The sequence below is a fragment of the Magnolia sinica genome, chromosome 2, assembly GCF_029962835.1.
Source record: "Magnolia sinica isolate HGM2019 chromosome 2, MsV1, whole genome shotgun sequence".
In the NCBI taxonomy this organism is placed as follows: Eukaryota; Viridiplantae; Streptophyta; class Magnoliopsida; order Magnoliales; family Magnoliaceae; genus Magnolia; species Magnolia sinica.
This window is the reverse complement of record NC_080574.1, coordinates 57,069,227-57,077,936: the sequence shown is the minus strand read 5'-3', so window position 1 is coordinate 57,077,936 and position 8,710 is coordinate 57,069,227. Positions and strand designations below refer to the sequence as shown.

General features: G+C 37.0%; 1 non-coding gene across 1 annotated transcript; it reads right to left on the bottom strand.

Annotated features, from left to right (window-relative positions):
* Positions 1-7,712: 7,712 nt before the first annotated feature.
* Positions 7,713-7,819, bottom strand: LOC131238205 (small nucleolar RNA R71). The gene has a single exon (XR_009167615.1). It is a non-coding gene; the product is annotated as a small nucleolar RNA R71 (small nucleolar RNA).
* Between the last annotated feature and the right edge of the window lie 891 nt (positions 7,820-8,710).

Below are 8,710 nucleotides of genomic sequence, written 5' to 3'. Positions count from 1 at the left end.
TTCAAGAAGTGACCGTAGTATCTTTGCACACACTTTACTTTCTGGGATTTTATCACCAAGACCCCACATTGAGTTTACAATGTCATTTAATCTTGTGTAAAAGTCTATAAACATTTCATTTTTCTCCATATGAATTTCTTCAAATTTGGTTGTAAGGAGTTGGACTTTAGATTTTTTTACAATTGTAGTACCCTCGTGTGTCATTTCCAATATATCCTAGGCTTGCTTTGCAGTATCACAGGATATGATTCTTTTGAACTCATCCGGTGATAGTGCGCAAGTGATTGCATTTAGTGCTTTTGCATTGGCACTACTCTCATTTTTCTGAAGGGTGGTCCATAAGAAATATGGTGCTACTCTCATTGATTTTGAACCATCAATACCAGTCACTTCAGTGGTAGGTGGGTTCATTCAGTCACTGTGGCTTGCCACACACTCCCATCCATTGATTTGAGGAAGATCCTTATCCTGGCTTTCCAATAGACATAGTTGGAGCCATCAAAGGATGGAGGCCTAGTGACTGATAGGCTATCAAATTTTGACATCTTATATATAGCTTAGATCGTTAGCTCAGGAATTAAATCCAAATAAAAAGCAATAAGAGCGAGCTATTAAGCTTTGATACCACTTGAAGTGGCCTAGCTATACGTCCTAGAGGGGGGGGGGGGTGAATAGGACGATGCCAAAATAAAACTTTAACAGCGGAATAAAGAAAGATAGATAGCCAGATAAACTAAATCAAATCACAATGTTGAAATAAAAGCAACCTTACTAAACAAGTATTGAGAGGTTGATACGAATTCAGTTCCAAGGACAACCTTACACTATAAAAACCAAGGGTTTATGGCAGGACAACCTTATTTCTAGAATGTCCTTTGTATCAAAAACTCAAACCGGAGAGGAATAAATAAATAGCAAGGTATTGAAATAAATTGTAGGAATTTAAAACTAAATTATTACAACATTGCCACTGTGCTTGAAATGTAAATTTTATGACATTCACATCCACACATACATTCCACAAATCTGAATGAAAAGAGATATAAAACTTAAGCAAGCATTCAAACCATAAGACAAAGAGTTATAGTGGTTCGCCTGTGTGTACACCAACTGTTCAACAACAACCATACAACGCTACTCCACTCCTAATATCCTTACACAGGGGATATCAACATTCACTATCAAAGATAGGTTTTCCAGGTTCACCAAAAACCTTCACAATTGTGTTTTCCTCTGTGGGCTTACACAATTAAAAAAACCCTCTTATGAATTTTCCTGGCTCTTCTCAAATAACCAATACAATGAGATTTTTCTGGTAAATCCCAAAAGAAAACCAAATTAAAGTAAATTACAGAAATGTAAAATACCTGAATTTCTCCTTCGTTGTAGCAGCCCAGAAGAACCAAGTCAGAGTAGAGATTTGAATGTTAAAGTTCAATGTCCAATACTCTCTTTGTAATGGTTATAAGTTCTAACAGATTTTAAATTAAACCAATTGGGCGTAGCTCTATTTAATTTTGATTCTAAGAAGACGGAATACAGCAATTCCACTTTTCAAATAAGATTGCAATACAGGAACAAAATCAAATAAGGAAAGCTAAAGAAAGAGAATATTAAATATGCACACTTAGCTTAAAATGGAGCACAGACTTATCTCTCAAAAGGCCGAATTAAATTAGCTTCAATTTCCTCTTTTATTCTGAGATTCGTGCTTTATTTATAGGTGACCAAATCATGTCTTTGAATGGTCTAAAGAACTCTACGACTGGTCGTAGAACCAACAGATATTTAAAAATTTGGGCGCAATAAGATCCGGCGGTTTCACGACTGGTCGTAGGTCCCCTTCGACTGGTCGTAGGTTTCACACGACTAGTTAAAGCTAGCCAATCTTCAACATTGTACATTGAGTCGTAGTTCTACGACAGGTCGAAGAAACAGTCAACACTGTTTATACAACTAGTCGAACAAACCCTAAGACTACTTGAAGCTAAACAGAAAATATCTGAATTTTGTAACAAACTTACGACTGATCTAGGAAATTCTTAGACAGGTCAAAGAAGTGCTAGGACTAGTCGAACAAAGTCCAGGACTAGTCTTAGAACATTCTAAACTCACATATATAAAATATATAAATTATGTATCCAAATGACCTACTCTAAAGGTCAACCTAAGGTCATTCATACCTCAATAGTGAAGTAAGGACATTGAAACTTAGAGACAAGAGACCTTTGAAAGTAGTAAAGCTTGAAGTCTTGATGGAGCTCAAACTTGAAAGCTCCTTAAGATCTTGAGGTTGAATTTGAATGCTTCTTAAGATTCTTGACCTGTGAACAGTGTTTGTCAAACAAAATTGATCTTGAGTAGAGCATTATTTTTCACAGATGCAAGCTGCATAACAGTGTCTCTAGCACCACAAATTTGACAACAAAAAGGGCTATAAACTATAGCACTTACAAAATGTATATTGGAAATCCTCCTTTTAGGATCCCAGGATCGAAATTTGGTGTATGGACACTGGGAGCTGAGAATGGGGTACTACGGAGGCTGTCGGTACCAGATTCGGCGATCGAGAATTTTGTGAGCCCAGTTTCTAAGTTTGGGGCATGACGGAAGTTGGTATCAGAGAGTAACTTGGGAATACCTAAGGATAACATCACATATCTGCTGATAGCTACCCTGTACTCTATGATTGTTGAGAACTTAGAATGATTAGATCCCCGAGTTCGAATAACTTAGACTCTTCCTGTTATAGCTCCCCATTGTGTATGCATTCGAGAGTGCTCATGGGTAATAGGCCATTGTTCCTTCGTGTAGGATATGGTAACCAAGCAAGTAACCCGAGCGACTTCCACTTCCTTGCCTGAGATTCCTGTTCCCCCACCTGAGACTTCTGCACCCCTGTTCGAGTCTAGCATAGCACTGACGAGTCTAGCATAGACTTCTGCACCCCTGATATTATAAGCGATAACCGTCATTTTTCAAAGAGAAGGCCAGAAGAGGCGGGCGCCCTTCGGTAGCTCCCGATAGCATCGACAACAGTGAAGATGCGCAGCCTACCTAGCTGCCAGAGCACCAGCAGGACCTTTGGCACCATCTCTGAGGAAACTTTCTAGCGCCTGTTATGGATGCTCAGGTCGCTAACTTCATACTGTGGTTTTGGATTGGGAAGAGGTTGAGCTGGAAGGCTCCCCTTGTTTCCAATCACACTTTTAGTCTCAAGTCCTTATATGGCCTTTTTGAGGTCTTGAAAGACTTGCAGCATACCCTGATTAAAAAGCTCTTAATTTTGAAGATGCTTTAAAACCGAATCCTCCTGAGGTTTCCCTTGATGTGGAATTTGGTTAGGAAATCCTTGAGGTGTAATAGTTCGTCCGTTTCTCCAACAGAAGTTTGGATGATTTCTCCAGCTGGGATTGTATGTATTAAAGGTGGGCCCACTGAAAGGTCTTTGGTAATTACTTACGGCATCATATTGCACATTCAGTACCTCTTGAAAAGCAGATATTGTTGGGCAATTTTCAGTTGTGTGAATGTTGTAACCACAAATACTGCAAACAATTTCCTTACCCTTATCCTTCTTCAATTCCATAGCCTCGAGTTTTTTAGTGAGATAAGCCACTTTAGCATTGATATCATCATCCTCTTTCAAGAGATACATTCCACACCTCTCTTTGGATTGAGTTTGCCTAGACATGGTGCTTGATTTTAGGGAGATGTCCCATGATTGTGTGTTTTCAACAAGCTTATCAAAGTAATCCCACACATCATCGACACTTTTATTCATAAATTCCCCATTACACATTGTCTCAACTAATTGGCGCATGGAAGATGTCAGTCCATCATAGAAAAAGTTCGTGATGCGCCACATTTGAAAACCGTGTTGTCGGCATGAACTGACAAGATCCTTGAACTGCTCCAAACATTGGAAAAATGTTTCATCTTCCTTTTGGGCGAAGTTCATAATCGACTTTCTAAGGGTGTTTGTCTTATGATATAAGAAAATTTTCTTTATGAACTCCCTTGTCATGTCATTCCATCTACCAATAGATTGAGGATGTAGTGAATGCAGCCACATCTTAGCTTTCTCTTTCAAAGAAAAAGGAAAGAGTTTCAGCCTGATCGTGTCGTCAAACACATTAGGAAAATATAGAATGGCTATGATTTCATTAAACTCTTTCAAGTGTAGATATGGATTTTCAGATTCAAGCCCATGAAATTTTGGAAGGAGTTGGATCACCCTTAGCTTGATATTCATATGTCCCGTATTTTTTGGAAAAACCATGCATGAAGGTGTACTCACCCCTACTGGTTGTAAATAGTCTCAGAAAGTACGAGGCGGGGGTGCTTGATGCACCTCATTCTCATCATAGGTTTCCTCAACCCGAGGTTGAGGTTGTCTTCCTAGTTCATTGATGCGTTGATTTGCAACCATAACCTCAATTAACTCTGAGGATCTCAAGTGATATCTAATCCTACGATGGATAGATAACCCTTTAATCAATCCTCCTTCACTCAAGAGATGTAGAGTGTTGTCATGGACCCACTTGGGCATGAAACACTTTCAGCCCTCAATTTTAGATTCTAACCTAAACCTAAAAGAAAGAAAGGAAATAGAAATCTAAAAATAGAGAGAGAGAGAGGAAGAGAGAGGGAATTAGAAAGAAGTTACCAAATTAGAAGTTCCTAAATTAAGATCCTACAAAACAAAACAAAACAAGTTAGTTTCTAAAAAAAAAAAATAGAAATTCTAAAATTAGAAAGTTTCTAAAAACAAATTAGGAAAGTAAACTAGTTTTTTAAAAGGAAAGTTTCTAAAAATAGAAAATTAGAAAGTTTCTAAAAAGAGAAAAGGAAAGTTCCTAAAAAGAGAAAAGGAAAGTTTCTAAAAAGAGAAAAAGAAAGTTCCTAAACCTAGAATTAGAAAGTAAATCTAAAAAAGTTTCTAAAAAGGAAGTAAATTAAAAAGAGTTTCTAAAAAGAAAATAAATCTAAAAAAGTTTCTAAAAAAAGTTAGTTTCTAAAAAAAATAGTTTCTAAAAACAAATTAGGAAGGTTTCTATACCTAGAAATAGAAAGCTAAGTTAGTTTCTAAAATAATTCGAAAAACCCTAATCCTAAAAATAGAAACTAGAAAAAACCCTAATCTTAACCTAATTCCAAAACTAGCTATTTACAGAAAAATGTAACCGGTAGTCCCAAACAACGGCGCCAAAAACTTGTTCATAACCCCAACTGTAGGGTTGCGATGTAGTAATAATCTCGGTAAGACTGAGGTCGAATCCATAGGGACTAATCTCGTGAGTATTATGAAAGCAACCAAAAGTAGAACTAGAAAAAGATGTAAAACTAATTCTAAAGTGATTAAGAGAGTAATTGTGATTAAAACGATTAAAATTAAGAATTCAAAGGTGGGAACTAGGGTTTCCAGGGATCCACTTGTGGAGATTAGGGAAATCTATTACTTGATTCATGGACACAACTGAAATCAGAGTCATATCTTCTCCAGTTAGAAGATATAGTAATTAAGATCAATCTTAACATCCTTTGACCTAATTCTTAAAAGAGGAGAATTATGATAATCGGCAAGGATTCCATCACCAAACCATGCCCATGAGACAATGACAAACAATAGGATTTACCAATCCCATAATCTCTAAACATGCGAAGAAGATACTTAAAGCTATTATAGATCTACTGTAATTTGAGTCACAATAAACCATTAAAAATTGAAAGTATTCCTTAAATATCAAACTAGAATCAAAATAAGTTCATTATAAACATGAATCAAATGAATATAAACATCCCATCATGCTACAAGCTTCACCTCTTAGCCCTAGCTAAGAGGTTTAGCCAACCATAGACATGATTGAACTACAATCTCTTAAGAAAAACATAAAAACAACTAAGGATAAGGAAGAAAAACTCTTGGTGACAGCTTCTCCACGCTTTTGCGGCACTCCTCAAACCCTAGATGATGCCTAGGGACGTCCTAGGCACTCCTATTTATAGTTTTGCAGAACCTCCTTTCACACCGACTTGGAAAAATTTACGCAGTTTTTCAAAATAGACTTCACTTGCGCAATTTCACGAAATGACCTAGACTTTCAGAATATGCTTCTTAAGGACACTTTCAGGAATATGTTTGTTTTCAGGACAATTTTAGAAATCCTCTTCTTCACTCAAATATTTGATTCTCTTCATTCCTCACTTTGTTTTCTTAGATCTTTAGCTTGTGAATTCTTCAATCTTGGCCTTCTATAATCCATCCCTTGCCTTGGTGATTCTTGAGCATCAAATCTATGCTTTTAACACCCTTTTCAATCCAAGTTCTTAAATTCACCTTGTAACACAAACATGATTAAAATAGAACATTAAGCATTATCATGTTAATAAAACCAAGTAATAGATGGGGTCCAATATGCAAGATTTGACCCTCGACATCCAGCTCGGACTCGACTCGAAATGTTCTAAGCTCCCAAAAAATGGCTCGACTTAGTTCGAACAAAATTTCGATCCAAGTTGAGTCAAGCTTTTTCGAGCTGAATCGAGCGAGTTACCAAGCTAACTTTGCTCGTGTACAGCTCTAGTTACGGGTAGCGGGCCTCTTGGTCGACACCTATTTCCATTGGTTAGTTGGCGTAGTGTACAATCGATGTAAGTAAATCGCCATGCGTGTTACATCACTTCTCGGGATTAGATGTTGCAAATAGTCACTCCATGAATACATCGTATTACATAAATCCCCCCATTACGTTATTGTATACCTTTGAGATGCTTGCGTAAATCCACGTTAACTTGGGACATGCTGGCAAATATCCGTAGTGTGAGAATGTGGGTCGAACCAGATATTATGAACTATTTTCCACATTATGACAGTGATCACTACGTATGATGAGCCGCACACACTTTGCTAGGCATACATTTATGTAGATTGTTTGTGCATACTAATATCTCCCGTAGTAGTGGAGTACATGACATATCAAAACCCTTACGTTACTTTTATTAATCTCTTAAATCATTGTTAATCTTAAAGGATAACCATCACTATGAGTAGGGTGTTAACCCTCTCCAACCGTATAGATAATGCGGGTGACGTACAAATTGAAGACCTAGAGGGCTATCTCCCTATGGATGGTTATACTGAAAGAATAAGAAGATAGTTTCATGAGTTAGTTTTATACTTCCGCTGCGAACTCGATAAATGTAATAAGCTCCCATTATGAGGGCATTTGATTATTTACTAAATTCTTTTATTCTGATGAAATAATCAATACAGTCAACTTTATTCTTGTGAATGTTACCTTTATGAATGTATCTGGATGAGATCTAAATAAAATTTCATAAAAAAAAATTTAAAAAAATGAGGTGCGATTTTAAAGCATCCAGTTTATACATTCTTAACACCCGGTTTTCTTAGACATGAGTATAAACTCTGGCCATGAAAATTCAGGATGTTACACCAACTACTCCTAAAGTTTCATGGACTCAATTATAAGAGTCCATATTTACATCTTAAGGAATTTTATGGGATCATAACAACCCTACACTTCCAAAACATGTCTGCTGACAACTTAAGACTGAAATTGTTCCATTTCTCTTTGAAGGAGAAAGCCAAGTCATGGCTTCACTCCTTGAAACTGCGATCAATCAGGATATGGGCTGAGATGACCTGAGAATTCCTTAAAAATTTCCTCTTGATTTATAAAACCAACATTCTAAGAAGAGCTATCATGAATTTTTCATAGAAAGTGGAAGAAACCTTCTTTCAATGCTAAGAGAGATTCATGGATATTCTCAATGCTTGTCCACATCATGGATACAAAATTTGGTGGGTTATAAACTTTTTTTACGATGAACTAACCTTGCCCATTCACCAATTCGTAAGGATGGTGTGTAATGGGGAATTCATGAAAACAAATCCTGATAATGCATGGGATTATGTTGATTAATTTGCTAAAAATGTACAATCATGGGATACTTCAGCCAAGCCCACAAACTCCAAGTCGGTTCATCCCAAAGAGAAGGGAGGAAGGCGATGTCTATTCCAAGGTGGCTAACCTCACAAGAAAAATTAAGGCCATGGAACTTAAAAGAGTAGAAACAATCAAACCCGACAAGACCATTGAGATTGTTTGTGGTTTTTGTGCTAGTAACATACACTTGACACATGAATGTCCTACTACTCTTGCATTCCAAGAGTTATTACATGAGCATTCCAATGCCGTCAACAATTATCAAAGGCTGTTTAGCACCCCCATCTCAAACACGTATAATTCTAGTTAGCAGAACCACCCAAACTTTATTTGGAGGAATGGGCAAATAGTTAATACAGACAGAAATCCTCAAGGGACTTTTTCTTCAAGTTTCAACTCATTATTAAATCAGAAAAGAGATCAAGAGGATCCGTTTCAAAAGCACATCTAAAATCAAGAGTTATTCTATTAAAATGCCTTACAAGCACTCCAAGACCTTAATAAGTCCATTTAAAGATTGGAGTCACATATAGTTAGGGAGAAAGGGAACCTCTACCTAACCAAAAACCAAAATGCGAGATAAGTGACCCAAGCTCTTTGAATCAACATGTGGAGCAAGCGAAATCAATCACCACTCTTAAAAGTGGGAAAACAATTGGCAAAAGCATACTGACGATGGCTGAGAAGCCTAAGGACTTGGAGGAATCTTAGAAGGATGATGGGCTTAGCGATGCTTC